We start from the raw sequence: 21,212 nt of genomic DNA, 5'->3' as shown, positions 1-21,212 counted from the left end.
CGCACCCGTGCAAGGCCTGATCGTCCATGTGGGCACCTATGTGCACACTTATTTATGGAGTGTGGAAAATACAGTTGAACACATTTTTTTTTTGTTGCATCCACTTAGAATTATAGACAGTGAAATCACACAAGGTACAAACAAACTAAAATGGAACAAACTTAGGGTGTTTCCACACCTAAAAGTGCAGAACAAGATCCATATCAGAGTTCATGTTTTAATATGTTTGGTTCGATTAGTTTGGTTTCAAATTGCAATTCTGGAGTTTCCATGACATAGTTACACCCTGTCGTCGACACTTAACACTGACTGGTTAATAGACGTGCAAGCATCTGATGTTGGCTTCTTTTAAATTTAGCATGTAGTTATGTTTGAATCACGTTGACTCAAGTTGGCTTTTTATTTTTTCTGACTAAATTGCAAATAAAAAACTTCTCTCTTTCTCTCCCCATGTGATCCCATGGTTCATTGTTACTACTTCTGTTCTTCTTTTTCAACTGTTACTACCGTACGAGTAGTATAGTAGCAACAGTAAAACTCGTATTTTCCACAGTGTAAGTTATGGGGTCTTTTTACTAGTTTGGGAGGTCCTGCGACTTATACTTCTATATGCAGAAAGTGCTTTGATTCCTGAGCCTTCCCAGGAATCAAAAAATAGATGCCAATAATAAAAATACACTCCAATAATGCACAAAAAATTTAAAATGAAGTTTCGTATATATAAAGGGGTATTTTTTGACAGGTGCGACTTATACTTTGGAAAATACAGTACTTCCATTAAATTTCTTCTACTGTTTAATGGGCAACAATAACCTGTCTCATCTTCCTGTAACTGGTCCAAAAGTCCAAACTATTCAAAAACCAATTTCACACTGTAAACCCAACGGACCATTGTTCAACTGAATCTAGACCAAGATCACTTCTTTTGCTCGGGCCAAATTATTGTACTTTGGTCATGGCCAGTGGCTACTTTCACTTATTTTAGGTTGGACCAAACTTAAAATTCTGAAGATCCAGACCAAACAAGGTAGTGTGAATACACCCTTAGTGTACTACAGTCTAATTTCTAGAGATCATTGCTTTTACTCCTTTAGCACAACTTTTCCATGGGTGTAGACTTTGCCATTCAACCATGTAACATTTACACACCCTCGACTCTCCTCCAGACTAGATCTGGTGGGCGGACTGCCAACCAAGGATCACAACTCCCATCTTGAGGCCAAACCAGGCCGGGATTTACAGGATGCGGCTTCACTCGGGGGAGGCAACAAAAATCTGGACACAAGATATTTGTATTCACACCCTGTCCCTGAATAGAGCAGCGGCTTTCTGGTTACTTTGCCAGCACAGGATGAACCAGCACAGGAATGTATACTAAGCCTATTCCTAAATGGGTAGGCACAGCAAAATCAAAGAGCTGTTTGTGCTAGTTGGAGTAGCAGTCATATGGATGCTGAGGTATAACTAGCAAATCTATGAAGGCATCATTTTGAGCTTTTGTTTTAACCATCTAGTCCTTGTAATATTGTAAAATGAAAACTTTTATAAATTTCCTGGCAGTTTCTGTGGATAGCAACCAATTTCCTCTGCTGCCTTGATGCCCTTCGGTAGAGGATTAGAAGGCAGCAGCCTGACAGAGGCCTGACTTACTGCTGCTGCAGGCCCTCTGGGGCTCTACTCATCCAGGCCTTCACAGTCCTCATCCTCATAACCACTCTGCATCACCAAGACAATAACAGCCTTTATTGAAAGCGCACTGCAGCATTGTCTGTTCATACAACCGACTTTCAGATTGGCTGTAATACGGCAAAGAGAAAGAGTCTGGTGGTTAGGGGCTATAATATCCTGTTTCTGGAAAGGTTTACTTTGCATTTTAACAAGCTTGAATAAAAGAGGACATTCCAGAAATGGCTGCTGTCTGTTTTTGCTCCTGCCTGTGGGGAGAAAAAGCCCACATTATAGCCCCTTGCATGCCATCAGAGCGTGGCTGAGATCAATGTTGCTTTACCTGGATTTTGCCTTATTGTAGCCACTGGACATGCAGATAGCTTAAGCGTGATTGTGGAGGATGGGTAAAAGGCTGATAATATATTACATGAAAGGGGTTGGAGGCAGAATATGAGGCAAAAGAATATAGGTTTGATTCAAAACAATTAATATTGCAATATTGTAGTTTGGAAATCGGAACAGAGTAGATGCTGCCACATTCCACCATCTGTCACTGTATGTCTGAAATGTAAAGTGTGTCTGATTTTTCTAAATTTGCCTTATTGGTGCATTATTTTCATGCTGCATCTCATTTTCTCATTTTCAGTTTTTCTGCAGTATCTCAAGAATTATGCATGAGCTAGGGAGCAAGAAAAGCATGAGTGCAGAGAAGAGCAATGCCTCTGCTGTCAGGACAGGCTTTGCTATTATGTATATGTGACCCTGAAAGTGCACCCATTTAATGAAGCAAGCAACCGATCTCCTATTTCATACCACTATTATCATCGACAGTGGCATGAGGGGTGGTGGCCAAGTGGATAGTGTGCTTGGTTTCAGTGTGGAAGGCTCCCGATTCAAACCCCACCTCTGCCTATTTCTCCATGTAATGTGGAGTTGCATCAAAAAGGGCATTCGGTGTAAAACCTGTGCCAATTCAACACACAAATCCACTTGGATTTGCTGTGGGAAAACAAGGGAGAAACCAAAGGGACTTAATTATCATGCAGTGATTGGTATGCATCTCTTTTAGTCCATGGCTACTCTGTCCAATTTCTTGAACCGATCATTAAAAGGAACGCTGAACGCAAGTTACATGTGTGTTGCGGTGGAAACAACAGAGCAGAGAACAGCCTTCGCTCCTCAATGCCCAGGTCTTTAGGTCTGTGCAGACTGGAGACAATGACTGGTGGCTGTGCAGGCAGCCCAAACTCCAGGTTTCGCCTTCCCAGCCTCCTCGGCTCACAGACAGGGATTTCCTCCTGCGATGGGAGCCAAGCCGTCACAGGCCAGTGATCAAGGGCCTGCCATCTGTGACAGAGGCAGATTTACAGCAGGAGCTAATCCATACTGTCAGCAACGTTTGTTCTCCGACTCTGCTTCCTGTATGCATCTACAAAAACGTAACACAAAAAAATACCAATATTTTAAACTTATAAAACGTCTCCTACATAAATACACGTCGCTCCAGCTATCTTTCTCTCACACAGTCACAAAGCAAAGAAAATACAATCAAGTCCGGAAGTATTTGGACAATGACAAATCTCTCTATACACCACCACAATCAAGTTGAAATATTCTAATCAATATATGCCTGTTGTGTAGATTTTCAACTTTAATTCAAAAGATTTAACCAAATTATCTCTTCAACCATTTAGGAATTAAAGGCATTTTTAAGCACAGTCCCTCCATGTTCAGGGCCAATAAATTACTGGATAAACTAAGAGATTACTGTTAATACAAATGATCATTTTTATTGCCAGGGTTTTATTTTTTGTTTGTTTTTTAGCAAGAGGATGGATAGATAAACATTTCTAAGCTAGCGAATATGTCTTGGACTTCATTTAAATGGATCATTAAGAAATACCAACAGTATGGTACTGTATGGTAAATCTGTCTGGAGTAGGCAGTTCTCAAAGATTGAATGACTGTGCAAGACGGAAACTTGTGAGGGAAGCCAAAAGGACAACATGACTCTCAATAATAACTCTAAAGGAGTTATTTTGAGCTTCTGTGGTTATGAATGGAGAAACTGCACAATCTGTTGCATCATCTGCTCAACAGCTTCATGGTGGTGTGGCACTGAGAATGATTTTCTTACAAAGAAGATGTGAAATTTCAGCTAATGCTTGCCAAAAGGCACATCAGAGGTACAACCCCAGATCTGATGTTTTCTTGTGTGAAAAGCCTTCATAATCCTTTAGTCCTTTGGGAGGATCCCACAGGGATGACTTTATGTCAAGCAAATGGTTATGTAAACCCTTGTCACATTCAGCCACTTTTCCACTACATCTGCAAAAAATTGGGTGGACACAGTAAGAACTTGCAACCCAATACACGCCATTTTGTGACGAGTAAATTAATCTATACTTTGTGATACTGTCATGAAAATGTGGCACTTTTCGTGACCGGAGCAAGAAATGTGGGGTGATGTGGGAGCGGAGGTCCGTGGGGGTTATGGTTAGGATTAGGGGAAGGGAGAGGGTTAGGGTTAGAAATAGTAAAATAAAAAAAAACACGTCACGACAATGTGACTCATTTCGTGATGGGAGAATAGTAGGAAAACAGTAGAAACTGTAAAGGACATGGTATGGTCTCCATGAAAGTGGAGGATGTGGTCAAACTTAACTGCACTGACGGATGAATGACATAATTAAAACTAGTAGGGACTTCACTGACATTGTGGTAATGTAGTCGCAAATGTGTCATGGACAGGCTCTCCCACCACCAGTCTATGGACTGCTTAGTGAAATGCTCCGATTGCTGTTCGTAATGCTGAAACACAGCACCCCCCCCCCGCTCCCCAAAATAGCATTCTCTCCCACCTCCTCGTACAAATCAAGGTTTGCTTCAAAACATATGCCCACACGTATGCCCTCACACACAGAGCGTATTTCAGTGTGTGGAAAGGATACATTTGGCAGGAGAGCTGCTTTTCTGACTGCAGTTTATTGTTAAAATTGCATGTAGACACAAGAAAACTTGCAGAATGAAAGAAAAAGTGCAGCATGTGGCACAGTATTGATATAGACAGAGTGCAATGTAGTACATGTGTAGTGCAATGTCTTTGTTCATAGTTAGAATGAAGTATGTACTAGTTAGATGTGGTACACACGTGATCATGTGCGTGGTAAGAAATTAGTGGGAGCATAACAGGGATATAATTAGTAGGGGTGTCATAAAAAATCGATTCACTTCTGAATCGTGATTCTTATTTATTACTATTCTGAATCGATCCAAAATGTCCAAGAATCGATTTTTAAAAAGCATTTTTTAAGCATTTTCTTGCTTACTCGCTGCGTGTACTGTTTGTCAAGCAACAGCTTCCATACTGCAGCATCCCCGCGAGGGGGGGTCTGGCGAGCTTCAAACATTCGTGAGCTGCAGCTTTTAATGGCGGACGAAGAGCTAATTCAGCCAGCACCGTCTTTGCTGAAGGCAAATGTTTGGGCGCATTTTGGATTTTATTATTTGCTGGGTAAGAACGAGCTTGACATGACTTATGCAGTGTGCAAAATCTGCAAAATGAAAGTCAAGTACTTCGGAAACACTTCAAATCCGCAAGCCCACATGCTACGCTATCACCCAGAGCTAAAAGAGGGGAGCAGCGATCTCTGCCGACTACTGACCAGCGCTTCGCTAAACTGCCAGCCAACTCTGAACGAGCAAAGCAAATAAGTAAATTTACATCTAGAATCACTTGATTAACCTTGTAAAGCTGCATTTCTTAAACATAAACATTTTTTAAGTAATAACTATTTCTCAGAGCTCTTTGAATCAAAAATCGATTCTGAATCGAATCGTCACCTCAAGAATCGGAATCGAATTGAATCGTGAGTTGTTGTACGATTCACATCCCTAGTAATTAGGATGAAGTATGGATTTGAAAATGCCACATTTTTCCATGTTGATCACGTACCCACTGCGTTCATCAAAAATTTAAAGTCTCAGTTATATAAGTGACTCAGATGAGACAATATGCACTTGCTTTATGAGTGATTGTCAGCTACTGCATTTTGTCCATATGAAGCGTTTCTCTGGGCATGATCCGGCTCACAGTTTTGAGGATCCTAGTCACTCAAGACAGCCAAGCATATGACCACAGTTCACCTGGCTTTTACAGACAGATGGCTACTGAGAGGTAGGGATGGTGTTTGTCATCCAGGACCAAAACAGTTCAGTTTGCCAATTACTAATGGGCTCTGAGACTACAGGGACAAACAGCTGTTATTCTTAAATGGTTAATGTGATATTTTTGATAAACTCCTTGAACTGAAACTGAAAGTCTTCTCTACAAGCACATGTTCATTTTTTTATTTCAACTCCATTGTCGTGGTGTACACAGGCACAATTACAAAACTTGTCACTGTACAAATATTTTCAGAACTGTCGTTCTTTTTGGGGTGTTGTTGCAGGTTCATTTACCTCTTTTTTAAAAATATGATCCCATTCTGATCCACAATCAAAAAATAACTTCAGTCGATTAAACGTTAAAATGAGAAACCTCAATGTGTCATAGATATGCCCTGATGAGCATCATTCGCATCAAACAGGGTCATCATAACCTCAAATGTCACTCAGACTTACACTGCCACAAACCTATTTTTCCTACTTTTATTTCATATTTTGATCAAAATATCTGTACTCAAAAGTCAATATTCAGCTCATACAATCCTTTTGTGCATTCTCTGTCACATATAATGTATGTGTAACACATACGTATCTTCTTCGTATTTACTATAGAACACCTCAAGTCAAAATAAGCACTGACTGACTGACTGACTCAGTGTTTAGCTTTATTTTGTGACATCGGTGTGGGGCAAGGATCCCTCCAAGGCTTTCTTTGTTTCGCAAAGAGAAAGGGTAAATGAAGACAAATGGAGGCGGAGCCTCTGACTAACATGCCTAAGCGACACTTTTATAGGGGCAAGAATTAAACAATGCAAGCTTTAATGCCTGGTTTGGCTTAATTGGAAAGAAAACTCATTTGTTCTCTGTGGACAGTCACCCAAAGGCACCAAAATCCCCACAGTACATCTCTGCTGCATCCCTACAAGGAGTTTAGAGTGTACAGTGGCTTACACACGCACACGCACACACACACACACACACACACACACTCAACTCGACTCTACCCACATTTTTTGGTTTCTTATTGGCCAAACCTGGTAGCTGGACATTTTTTGCCTTTGTTCTCTAGTCAGACAGAATCATTATTATCACTGCATCATCTTTGTGCAAGATGGGAAAAAAAATGAACAAAACCTGATATTCTTGTTATATTATTAGGTAAGTGGCGGTGGCTGCAGTGTACTATAACACAAAGCCAAGCTATTCACTGATATGCGTGTCACATTAGGGGTACTACAATCCACAGTGGAAAAGGAAGCACCTGGTACTAAAAGTGAGTAGAGTTATGTCAGGTTGAGTAGAATTGTGCTGGTGCCATCCCATGGAAAAGCAGCATTAATTATACAGTGCATTCAGGAAGTATTCTCAGTGTTGTACTTTTCCACATTTTGCTATGTTACAGCCTTATTTCAAAATGTATGAAATTCATTTTTTTCCTCAAAATTCTATGCACAATACCCCATAATGACAATGTGAAAAAGGTTTTTTTTTTTTTTTTTTGGTAGATTTTTGCAAAATTATTAAAAATAAAAAAAGCTTAAGAAATCACATGTACATAAGTACATTAAGCTCAAAATTGAGCTCAGGTGCATCCTGTTTCCACTGATCGTCCTTGAGTTGTTTCTACATCTTAACTGGAGTCCACCTGGGGTAAATTCAGTTGATTGCACATGATTTGGAAAAACACACACCTGTCTACATATAAGGTCCCACAGTTGACAGTGCATGTCAGAGCACAAACAAAGCATGAAGTCAAAGGAATTGTCTGTAGACCTCTGAGACAGGATTGTCTCAAAGCACAAATTTGGGGAAGGGCACAGAAACACTTTGCTACTTTGAAGGTCCCGATGAGCACAGTGGCCTCCATCATCTGTAAACAGCAGAAGTTCAAATCCACCAGGATTCTTCCTAGAGCTGGCAGCCCATCTAAAATGAGCGATCGGGGAGAAGTGCCTTAAGCCCCATTTACACATAGACGGTAAACTCTCCCGGAAGCGTCCCGGAAGAGTTTTTGCCCCCGCCGGGCCATTTTAGGGATCAAACGCCGTAGTTAACGCCGGCGCACGGGGGCGTGGTTTGGTTCTGGCTTCACCGGGAATCGTCGAAAAAATGATTCAAGATGTCGAATAATTCCGGGAGTGCTCCCGGAGAAGTGGCCTGACGACGGAGACAACGCGAACAACGGCGTTTGATACTTTTTAATCGCCGTGTCATCCCGTCCCTTCCTGTAGTCCCGCAGTTTACACCGCCGTAATTGGCGGCCGGCGTTGTATCCCTAACCAACGGCGTGTAAAACGATGATAGAGACTACATCGGCGTCCTCAAATGCGTTTTAACTGGCAACAGAGGCAGAGAAAACGGAGGCGCTAGCAGACAGTATGCTGTTCTAAACGCCACCTCCCGGTTAACGGTGTTCCAAACGGCCGATAGGCGGAGGTCAGTATAAAACCTGCATGCAGGTCTCTCACTCGCGGCCAGCTCCAGATATTTTTGCAGAGAAGCTCCAGTATACCTCCTAAAATAAAATTGGCAGCGGCAAGGACTTACCAAGAGGTCTGGTTCAGAAGCAGAGGGTAGTCCTGTGGTGCAGACGAGCAACATGTTGAGGAGGGGAAAAAGGAGAGAAAAGAAAAGTTAGCAAAAGTTAAGCAAAAGTTCCTGGAGTAACGCAGGATTTGCCTGGATAAATCCAGCAGTACACAGGGCATTATCGGCGGCAGCAGAACACCGCTGTTCTCACGCGCGTCTTAACCTGCGATTGTAAACGATAGAACTGAGTATTAACCCCCGTTGCCTGACGTGTGCCGGATGCTACGGCGTCAAAACTCTGCTTTATTCGGTGGATTTAGCTGCGTTTTATCCGCGTATTTGCGGCTAGTACGGCGCTCAAAACACCGGCGAAATGCTCCGCCCCTTTCCACCGTGAAAACAGCCGGAACTACCGCAAACTTCGGTCTACATACTACCCGTGGACAAAACCGTCTATGTGTAACCTGGGCTTTAGTCAGGGAGGTGACCAAGAACCAGATAGTCACTCTGTCAGAGCTACAACATTCCTCTGTGAAAAGAGAAACTTCTACAAGGATAACGATCTCTGTAGCGATCCACCAATCAGGCCTGTATGGTAGAGTTGCCAGACGGAAGCCACTCCTTAGTAAAAGGCACATGGCAGCTCACCTGGAGTTTGCCAAAAGGCACCTGAAGGACTCTCAGACGATGAGAAACAAAATTCTACAGTGAAGTATGGTGGTGGCAGCATCATGCTGTGGGGATGTTTTTCAGTGGCAGGAACTGGGAGACTAGTCAGGATTGAGGGCAAGATGAATGGAGCAATGTACAGAGACATCCTGAATAAAACCTGCTCCAGAGCGCTCTTGATCTCAGACTGGGGTGACAGTTCATCTTTCAGCAGAACAACGACCTGAAGCACACAACCAAGAGTGGCTCCAGCACAACTCTGTGAATGTCCTTGAGTGGCCCAGCCAGAGGTCAGAGCTGAATCCGACTGAACATCTCTGGAGAGATCTGAAACTGGCTGTGCACTGACGCTCCCCATCCAACCTGATGGAACTTGAGAGGTGATGCAAAGACGAATGGGCCAAACTATCCAAAGATAGGTGCACCAAGCTTGTGGCATCATATTCAAGAAGACCTGAGGCTGTAACTGCTGCCAAAGGTGTATCAACAAAGCATTGCGCGGGAGGGGGGGGGGGGGGGGTGAATATTAATGTACACGTGATTTCTTATTTTTTTTATTTTTAATAAAGTTTCAAAAGTTTCAAAAATCTTTTTCATGTTGACATTATGGGGTCTTGTGAGCAGAACTTTGAAGGAAAAATGAATTCACTCCATTTGGGAATAAGGCTGTAACATAACTAAACAAAACATATAACAAAAAAAGTGAAGCGCTGTGAATACTTTCTGGATGCACTGATTCGGTAATGTGGACTTAACACATATTCCCCAAAAACTAAATCAAATGGACTTTTTTTGCCAAACCATGTCTGTTTGACATTTTCATGATCATTCTGAGCTTACAGGTTAATAGCAGTCATCATATGTATTGGGTAAAACCCAAGAAGGCCTAGCAGCCTAGCACCTAACACCAGCAGAGAACCACTCACAGGATCACAGAACAGCAGCAGGAGAGGGAATTACTGTCTAGGTGACCCAGAAATCCAGGGGCAATGCTGTTTAAACAAGCCGGGGAACATTCCAACACTTTAGCAACTAGGCCTTAACCACAAAAAAGACCACTGTGCCACTGCAGAGTGAGAGGAAATGAAATATTGCACTGGCCGAGAACAGCTCGGTCCTAGCTGAAGGGTGGGGGTGTGAAGTGGACTGGTACATTTTAGTGATGTACACTCAGCAGTGTTGGAATTGATGACTACAGATAAACCATGTATGTATCGTGAGCAACATGTCCAACACAACAGTAAAACTATATCAGTGTACTGGGTAAGACGAGATGCTTTCATTTGAGACCGTGATTACTGCAACAAGTACACCTATGCTTTGGAAATGAAACAAAGTAAGTGGAAAATAAAGTCATTTCAACATACATGGAACTTCAAACACCGCAAGTACGAGGTCTGTCCATAAAGTATAGGTCCTTTTTATTTTTTCAAAAACTATATGGATTTCATTCATATGTTTTTACGTCAGACATGCTTGAACCCTCGTGCGCATGCGTAAGTTTTTCCACACCTGTCGGTGACGTCATTCGCCTGTGAGCACTCCTTGTGGGAGGAGTCATCCAGCCCCTCGTCGGAATTCCTTTGTCTGAGAAGTTGCTGAGAGACTGGCGCTTTGTTTGATCAAAATTTTTTCTAAACCTGTGAGACACATCGAAGTGGACATGGTTCGAAAAATTAAGCTGGTTTTCAGTGAAAATTTTAACGGCTGATGAGAGATTTTGAGGTGATACTGTTGCTTTAAGGACTTCCCACGGTGCAAGACGTCGCTCAGCGCTCTCAGGCGCCGTCATCAGCCTGTTTCAAGCTGAAAACCTCCACATTTCAGGCTCTATTGATCCAGGACGTCATGGGAGAACAGAGAAGTTTCAGAAGAAGTCGGTTTCAGCATTTTATCCGGATATTCCACTGTTAAAGGAGATTTTTTTAATGAAAGACGTGTGGACGGGTCCGCGCGTCGGCTCGCAGCTGCCGCGACGCTCCGCCACAGGAAAAACACCTCTGTTGGAAGCCTTAAGGACAAGTTGGAACATGTCCAGCTGTTAAACAATTTCTCATATACTCACTCCACTGAAAGCCATCAAAAGCCGCTTGGATTTTACAAATGGTTATCAACACGGAGGTGTTTTTCCTGTGCCGCCGCTCCGCGCCGGCTGCGTCCCGACGCGCGGACCCGTCCGCACGTCTTTCATTAAAAATATCTCCTTTAACAGTGGAATATCCGGATAAAATGCTGAAACCGACTTCTTCTGAAACTTCTCTGTTCTCTCACGACGTCCTGGATCAATAGAGCCTGAAATGTGGAGGTTTTAAGCTTGAACAGGCTGACGACGGCGGCTGAGAGCGCTGAGCGACGTCTCGCACCGTGGGAAGTCCTTAAAGTGACAGTATCACCTCAAAATCTCTCATCAGCCGTTAAAATTTTCACTGAAAACCAGCTTAATTTTTCGAACCGTGTCCACTTCGATGTGTCTCACAGGTTTAGAAAAAATTTTGATCAAACAAAGCGCCAGTCTCTCAGCAACTTCTCAGACAAAGGAATTCCGACGAGGGGCTGGATGACTCCTCCCACAAGGAGTGCTCACAGGCGAATGACGTCACCGACAGGCGTGGAAAAACTCACGCATGCGCACGAGGGTTCATGCATGTCTGACGTAAAAACATATGAATGAAATCCATATAGTTTTTGAAAAAAATAAAAAGGACCTATACTTTATGGACAGACCTCGTACTAAGTGCGCAATGTCTGTCCTTTGAAGGACCATAAAATATTCTGGATGGAGGGCCAAAAGTAAATGTTGATCTTGTGTGAATTACATACATAAGTGTATTATATTTTAGAGAAAATTAACATTCTAAGGCTCAAAGAAAATGTCAAAATAATAAATGCACTACTGTTTAATATGGTTAACAGTAATTTATTTGCAGGGAATTTGTCAATTGTCATGATGGGCCAAAACAAAGGGAGTGCAGATTGAAGGCGGCCCGCGGGCCCCACATTGAGCAGCCCTGGTTAAGAAAGAGAAAGAGCGAGAGAAGGAAGATGTCTGCTTCAGCTAAAAAAAAAAAAAAAAGTTTAGCGCAAGGTTGTGTGGATTTGTGACCATGTTATTTTAGTTTTAGAACATAACCGCTGTTAGACAATCAGAACATAATTGTTAATCTATCTGATTTACTCCATTTCTGAGTGAAATTGTTGTCTCTCACTGACAGTATTCACTGCATGTACCTCACTCGAGTCTCCTTTGTTCTCTATTTCTATCGTCCCTAAATTCATATAAAATCCTTTTTGTTGGCTTGGGTGGAGGTATGACTGTGTTATTTTAGCACATAATTGCTGTGAAGCAAACAGACAGTTAATTCTCTAATTTAACACGTTTCTGTGCAGAAACGGTTTGTGTCTGTGACTGACAAGCACGCCTGCTTCTAGTGTTATCATAAATCCACCATCCACTTACCATCCAGCAGGGGGCAGACATGTCTACAGGATATTACACAGGCAACTTAAAAGTTATCTGCCCTTTCAGTTTGGTGCCACAAGATGAGAGCATTACTTATCAGTTATTGCATCAACAATCTGAAGAGGATTGACTCATTTAGTCATTTATTTTTTGTTTATTCTTGAATTGGGTGTTACAGAACTTTCCTAATGTGTTTATTATTATCATCATCATCATCATCTATATTATAATTCTCTATGTCCCAAATTTTGTGTTGGTTAGATGCTAGTTAGTTTGTCTGTCTGTCTGTCAAAATAAATAAATAAATAAAAATAAAATCAAATTGAAAGCAAAATTGCAGCTCACTAACTGCATGTTTTTATACCCTGTTCATACCCCGAGGAGACTAACATTAGCATGCACATAAAAGTGTTAGAATGTGACAACAAGCTAGCACAGTCAATTATACAACAATTTGTAATATATAGACTGTAACTTAATGCTAAAATAAGGAAACAGTGCTGCTGCAACATAATGACCAATGTGCATGCCAAGAGTGCGCGAGACATTGACTCACTGATCCACCTCATCAGCATCGACAGTGACATCGGGATGGCATTCGGATTAGATAAGTGTTACGAATGGTGGCAAAGAGAGGGAAGGTGATCCCGACTGAGGGGGTGAAGCTGCCAGAAGGAAGGATAGAGGAAATACACCTACAAGTACCTGGGAATCCCACAAGCCAATGGGAACCATGATGAAGATGCAAGAAGGTCAACCACGGACAAATACCTCCAGAAGGTAAGACAGGTGCTGAGAAGCCAGCTCAATGGTAGGAATAAGATCAGAGCCATCAATACATACACCCTACCAGTCATCAGATATCTAGCTGGGATAATAAGTTGGCCACAGGAGGAGATAGATGCCACTGATGTCAAGACACGAAAACTCCTCATAATGCATGGAGGTTTTACCCAAAGTCCAGCACTCTGAGGCTCTTGGAGCAATGCAAGGAGGGAGGGTGAGGATTAGTGAGTGTCAGAGCTACAATCCAGGATGAGACAAGGAGCATCCATGAGTACATCAGAAAGATGGCCTCCGAGATCAGCTGCTAGAAGAATGCCTCAGACATCTGGAGACAGATGGTGATAAGCAACAGGAGGAGGAAATATCATGGAAGACCAAGTAAATAATATATACATCTGACCTGATGTACAACCCCAATTCCAATGAAGCTGGGACGTTTTGTGAAATGTAAATAAAAACAGAATACAATGATTTGCAAATCCTCTTCAACCTATATTCAATTGAATACACCACAAAGACAAGATATTTAATGTTCAAACTGCTAAACTTTTTTGTTTTTGTGCAAGCATTTGCTCATATTGAAATGGATGCCTGCAACACATTTCAAAAAATCTGGACAACAACAAAAGACTGGGAAAGTTGATGAATGCTCAAAGAACACCTCTCTGGAACATTCCACAGGTGAACAGGTTAATTGGAAACAGCTAAGTGTCATGATTGGATATAAAAGGAGCATCCCCAAAAGACTCAGCCGTTCACAAGCAAAGATGGGGTGAGGATCATCACCTTGTGAACAATTGCGTGAAAAAAAAAGTCCAAAAGTTTAAGAACAATGTTTCTCAATGTTCAACTGCAAGGAATTTAGAGATTCCATCATCTACAGTCCATAATATAATTGGAAGATTCAGAGAATCTGGAGAACTTTCCACACGTAAGTGGCAAGGCCGAAAACCAACACTGAGTGCCCGTGACCTTCAATCCCTCAGGTGGCACTGCATTAAAAACTGACATCATTGTGTAAAGGATCTTACCGCGTGGGCTCAGGAACACTGCAGAAATCCACTGTCAGTTACCACAGTTTGTCGCTACATCTACAAGTGCAAGTTAAAGCTCTACCATGCAAAGTGAAAGCCATACATCAACAACATCCAGAAACACCGCCGCCTTCTCTGGGTCTGAGCTCATTTGAAATGGACAGACACAAAGTGGAAAAGAGTGCTGTCATCTGATGAGTCCACATTTCAAATTGTTTTTGGAAATCACGGATGTGCCTGACAACATGAATTCTGTGTGCAACAGAAGCCTCAGATCAGATACTACCCCCCCCCCCCCCCCAACACCCCCATATCGATAAGGTCATTTGGGCAAATATCAGACCAATACTGATGTAAAATATCAGCACCTCTATTCCGAGCTCAAAACTTCAGCAATTAATATGCAGCGTTTTTTTAAATTAATTTACTTACAGATACTTTGCAGACTCACTCACTCACACCATTAATCCTACACTTGCTTTGCTCCTCACTGGTAATATAAAGTCTGACAATGTTCCTTTTCAGAAGATTTGGATTTGCAATGAATTGTACCAAGTTATGCTAAATATGCAAACATATCATGTCCATAATGAGCTCAAAATTAAATTCTGTGCATGCAGTAATGCATACAGCATGCATTACTGAGCTAATTTTATATCACATTATGAAAACAACACCCGTTTATTGTTTACATACTGCATATGTATATGAAGGAGGTGATGGTTTGGCGTTAAGCTTGAGACCAGAGGATCCTTAAGCCCCTTTCACACTGGGCCTGCGTAGAGTTGAATTGTGTTGCGTATCTATTACCCAGGAATGGCTGCGTATGTTGCAGACAGGGGGGAAGCTTGGCCTACCTCTTCTTCTTCTGTGGTTTTGAAGCTTCACTGCTGGCAAAGTTCACCAGAGTCTAACGGGATGAATAAAATCTAGCAATGCAGGTATTTACTGATAAAAAACCTAAAAGGATTTTTCGCCAGACTGGCGTAGAGTAGTGTACAATTGCGGAAGCATGGTATACAGTTGTGCAGTGTTGTGTAGACTTGCATATAGTAGCGGAGTGTTGCTAGACTTGCTTAGATGCAGAAAGTCCGTAAAAAATTTCAACATGTTTAATTTTTTTGTGTCCGTTTCACGGACCCCTTTACATTCCTCAGCGTATTGGCACCTTGGGCTGCGTAAGCTCAGTGTAGTCAGTATGCAATATTGCGCAACTCTAAGTTGGCCTGGTGTGAAAGGAGCTTGCGTTCAAACCCCTGCCAGACTTGAATATCACTAAAGGCCCTTGGGCAAAGTCCATAATCCCCTAGTTGCTGCAGCTGAACACCTTGCATGGCCTCACCATGAAATCACAGTGTGAATGTGAGGCATCATTGTAAAGTGGTTTGAGCTTCTAATTCAGATGAAAAAGCACTTTATAAATTGCAGCCCATATACTCACCTGCCAATGCCTTTTCTTTTGCCATGCTACAAATATTACAATTAGCCAAACAGCACAGTTTAGCATTAATCATTTCTGTTATGACTTCTGTGTGCTCGCTAGTCACGAGTGAAACAACAAGCTGATAGAAATCCCATGAATCAATACTCATTCTTTCAGCACGCTATCAGCCCACAGAACACAGCTGTGGCCTGCAAAGCTTGTCGACACTTTAATCATGAATTAAATTTCTTTTATTTTTGTCATGAACTGTGCTAATACTTTAAGTAATTGAGGCTTATTGTAATATGAAGCTGCTCTGCAGGGGAGTGCCCTCTGTGTGCGTGTATGTGTGTGTACCTCCCACACACAGCCCCACTGGAGGGGCCCATTACCTAACCCAACATCCTTCACCCTGACATGGCAGCTAGCACATTAAAGGTTAGGGGAAAGAAAAAAAAAGACTGATAAACACAACATGCTGGGAAAAAAGGAGAGCAAACACATTCATTTGCAAACAGCAGCACAACTCCCCCTGTATGAACAAACACCAAAAGCTAAATTCCGAACCCCAACCCTTTTAACCTATAGTAAATGGCCCCTTCCCTTTGCCTTTGCATGTTGGTTGTCCACTGTACAGGAGTCATTAACATATTTGGAGTGCAGCGAGCAGAAAGCTTAATTGTCCCTAATTGCTCAGCTAAATATGTTCTCTAATGATTTGCTTCAGATCTGTGACTGCCTTTTGCGCAATTTCCCAGCCGCTGGCTTCATTATCCCTGCCTCCTTGGAACAAAGCGTCTTCAGAAGCTGGCCTTTTTCCCCCCTACATAACACAGACAGCGAGTATGTGTGCGAGGGAAGTAATGGCTCCCTTTTGGAAGGACACACAATGGAGCTCCTTTGTCAGGGCATAGGAGTTAAAGTGATTAGAAAACCAAATCTATGCTAAGAAAGAGTGTTAATTGACCCGCGCTCGCTCATCCTAATCAGTCCGTAATGAATGAGCAGTGTAGGCACTTTGTTTCAGTCATGGTGCTGTTGTTGTAGCCGTGTCTGGTTTTTCAGAGTTCTTGTTGTTACTCCAGATAACATTGTTGGGCTCCTCCTTTGCTGGATCAGTTAAGTCCTTAATGGCTGAAGAGGACAGTTCTGAAGCTGCTGTTAGCACAAGCGAATGCGGGAATGTTTTATATTAAAAAAAATGAACTAGTAAGCATTTTTAAACTGTATTTGGGGAGTAAAAGAACACTGGTAGAACTGATCTGTTAAACATAAGCTTTCTTAACAATACTTTATATAAATGATCTCTCCTTGGAAGCTATACCTACTAGTATGGGCGTAACAATATACTAGCGCTATGATTTGATGTATATCATGATGCATGATTACATCACTGTTCCCGCTGGTAAATGTTTTAACTTCAAAGAAACAAATGCTTCTGAAGTACAAAATATAAAAAAAATATAATCCTTGATGTTATCTGTTTGCTATTTGTATATTTTATAAATTGTTTATGATTCTGCATGGCAAATATCAGACCATTTGCCAACTATGACTGTTGGACTTGGTGACTCTTGCAGGGGTGGTGGCCAAGTGGTTAATGCACTTGGTTTCAGTTCAGAAGGTTCCAGGTTCAAATCCCACCCCTGCCACATTTCTCCATGTAATGTGGAGTTGCGTCAGGAAGGGCATCCGGCGTAAAACCTGTGCCAATTCAACATGCAGATCCACCTTGGATTTGCTGTGGCAACCCGAGTGCAAACAAGGGAGCAGCCGAAGGGACTAAAGCCTCGGTCCCACCGAATAATGAAGGCTGAAGAAGGAGCCACGCATGGGTGTGGGGTGATTATTTGAAGAATGACCCACATTTTCATCTTAACACGTATCCACTATGAAGGTGCCCCTATGTGCCTCTCTGTACCCCGCATGTGCCGCGTAGCAGCCTCTAGTGAGCCACGACCGACCTGTCATTACAGCTCGCATCAGCCACACTAAGCCACGTAGTGCCATGATAGCGCCATGATAACGCCATGTTGGTGCACGCATGAGTTTGGTCCAAACCTCCAGCCCTCCCACACCTGGTCCCTTCAAAGTGTGGGTTTTCAATTCACAGATTCACAGCAGCATTTAAAGATGTCCCTTCTTTTTTTTTTTAAACACTGTCCAAAAATAGACACTCCATCACAGTTCCGCAGTTGTGCGCTGTGCGCCAGGCTGCAGTCCACCTGTAATGCACCAGACCAGCTAGACCCGAACCACAGGTTCCTGGAGAGCCGCCTCTGTGCTCCTCGCTGGCTCCGCGGCTCTCTGGCTTTTTTTTTTTTTTTGCAGCTTTAAACACACAAAACTTTATGTTTGTTCGTTTATTTCTGCAAAAGCGCTCTTTTGCGCACGCGCTGCTGTTGTCCTTTCATGGACAGCCGCCTCTCTGCTCTTTCTGGCTTCTGTTCCATCCATGGCTTGCTGGCTTTATTTTTTCCCTGGCTTTAAACACAATCATTTTTACAACGTTTGAATTTGTGTTCGTCTGTTTATTTCTGCAAAAGCGCTCTTTTGCGCGCGGTGCCGTTCTGCATACAGAATGAGGTGGCCGTTTTATTATATACACCTGTGGATCATTTTCAGTATATATATTTCTTTATTTCTTCCGCAGCTTACAAGTCACCATGATTCAACTTTTAACTTTGTGTTATGTCTTCAAAATCGGTCTTTGCGCTCTCCACCTGTGTTGCCGCACAGCTTCTGCTCTTAGCTGCTCCACTGGAGTTATTATCTTCCATGGCTTTAAACACACATCCACTTTCACGCAGTCACCCAAATTTTAACTTTGTGTTCGTCCAATATTGACTGAAATATCACTCTTTTGTGAGCTGGCGTTCTGCTCGTTTGAAGCGTGATGAGGAGTCACTACTGCCTCAGTGTGCACACACAGCGGAGCTCATGTGATACATTAATTCCAGAAGTGATTACAGGTATTTTCGGCATCCAAGGTTTGACAGAAAATGATTAATCCGCTACAAAATAATTATTTTATATAGAGTCCAGCGCACAGAGCAGGTGGAATTTGGTTCGCAAAGAGGAGACCCGCTCCAAAAATAGCCTCTCAGATCCTGCCTCAATGCGCACACACAGTGATCCATTAACAAGATATTAAATCAGCATACTTTTACATACAACAGACATCAACATACAGACATACTTTTATAGCAAGGAACTGTTTTATCAAGCTATAAAAAACATTAAAAATAATTACCTTAAGCTGCTCAAAATACATCCCACATGGAGCAGGAAAGAGAGGGGGAAAAAGTGTCCAGATGAAACAGTCCTCTGTGATGCCAGAAGTGATTAGAAGTGTTTTCAACATCCAAGGTTTGGCAGAAAATGATTAATCCACTACAAAATATATAGAGTCCAGCGCACAGAGCAGGTGCAACTGTGTGCGCAAGAGGAGGAGCCGCTCCAAAAATAGCCTCTCAGGTCCTGCGAAGGTGCCAGGCGCACAGATAATGGACTTTTTGCAGACTCGTAAGCACCACACAAATGCCTCTAAGCCGTCGCAGTAATTCGAACACAAACTGCGCCACGCTGTTGTTGCTAAATTTTGAACATCTTGAAATTAGCGCCACGCTCAGATAGGAGCCTTGTTAACTGAAGATAATGCCTCTAAGAGCCACTCTGAGCCACTATAATGCCACGATAGCTCACGAAACAAAAAAACAGGGTGCGTGGCTCCTTCTTCACTCCTTCTTCACTCGGTGGGACCGAGGCTTTACTTACTGCAGTAGTTGACTTTTCATGGTACCATGATAAAAACTTACAAAAAACAATCCAATCGGTGATATAATTATCATGATTCATGACGCATCGATACACTCCTACCTACTAGGGGTAGAGTAGTATGTGTAGTCATACCAAACCATCATACTGCAGATGTTATGGTTTGGTGTACGCTGTCACAAAGAGAATATGTGGTATAAATGTAATGTGGAACCAAATTTTAGACATTCAAGTTCTTTCTAGACACTTCTGAGTCAAGGTGCCCTGACCCTTGCATGACTTTGATCCGCACACTTGCACACACATCGTCATGATGATCCCACCCGCTGTGTTCCAAGCTGGATGCTGTGCTTTGTTCCACTGGCTGCCATTTGCCGCTGGACTCTGCGTATATAAAATAACTATTTTGAAGCAGATTAATCATTTTCGGTCAGAGTTGGCTCATGAAAATGGCTCTAATTGCTTCTGTAATCACAGCGGACTGCTCCAGCTGCAGCTTTCCTCTCTGATGTGTGTGCTTAATGAGGAGGAGAATGCATTTGGAACAGTCTAAAAAAGTAATTATTTGTAATAGTTATATTGTAATAGCTTGGTAAAACAGTTGCATGTTCTTTCGTTTTTGTGTGCAGCTGTAAAAGTATGCTTATGATAGATTTAACATCTCTTTATAATCGTTCAGACGAGCTGCGCTCTGATGCGGTGCACTGACGCAATCATTCACACTCACATAGTATTTATTAATTGTTTGCACAATGTTCACTTGAAGTTCACGTCATCAATACGTGATGGAGATTTTGAACATTTAAAAATTTTCTTTGCACACGTGCACAAATCTGTGCACAGTTTACAACAGTTTACGAGTTTGAGACAAGTTTACTCTCCTGCACGACAGAGTGTGTGCAAGTGCGCGGATGAAAGTCGTGTAAGTGTCAGGGCACCTTCAGTCCTACTCAGTGACATGACTGTCAAAGAGAATCTAATGACCCACAGGAGCCAGAGAGGACGCGTCTGCTTCTTTTGAATCAGCAGTATGGGAAAACTTTGGGTTCCCTATGAGCTACAATACCAACAACTGGTGGATTAGATGAGGACACCGCTGTTCTGCAGTTATAGGGTATGAGATTGCTCTGTCAAAATTATCCATCACTTTTTTGTTGTCACTTACAAAGTTCCCAATGCATTCACTGTCACTTATAAATCCTGGTCTCTCTCTCTCTCCCCCCGTCTCTCTGTGTCTCTCTTGTCCATCCACACCACACAATGACTGCCCGTAAACGATCTACGCTACCCCTACAACACACTGAACATCCTACTACATATTTGACATCATCATCCAGATGTGCCCATCAATAGAGCTGGGCAGAAAAAAACAAACTGTTGCTTTTCCACACATTGTATAATTATCAAACCGTAATTTCAAAATCATGGTGTGAACCAAACATGACTTCTGTCTACTGTTCCACCCCTAATACCTACCCATTTTGATGGAATTTATCTTGTGTCTCAATGGAAAAACGTTGAACATTATCAGAACAGCGCCTAACATTCCTGTCAAAATACAAAATGCATGATAGAGTTTATTGCTTGTGCAACTGAGTTATGAGACTTGCCACTATTTAAAACCAAACATAAAACCCCAGAACAAATAAGTGATTTCCTCCATTAAATTCTTCACGCTAATTGAACAATTGGAAGGGAA

General features: G+C 42.3%; 1 protein-coding gene across 3 annotated transcripts in view; it reads right to left on the bottom strand.

Annotated features, from left to right (window-relative positions):
• The window catches only part of zfhx3 (zinc finger homeobox 3), a 361,217-nt gene that overhangs the window by 116,630 nt on the left and 223,375 nt on the right, over positions 1-21,212 (bottom strand). The gene's annotated exons all lie outside the window — the stretch shown is intronic.

This window comes from Thalassophryne amazonica, chromosome 2 (genome assembly GCF_902500255.1).
Source record: "Thalassophryne amazonica chromosome 2, fThaAma1.1, whole genome shotgun sequence".
Lineage (NCBI taxonomy): Eukaryota > Metazoa > Chordata > Actinopteri > Batrachoidiformes > Batrachoididae > Thalassophryne > Thalassophryne amazonica.
This window is presented reverse-complemented; position numbering and strand designations above follow the sequence as displayed.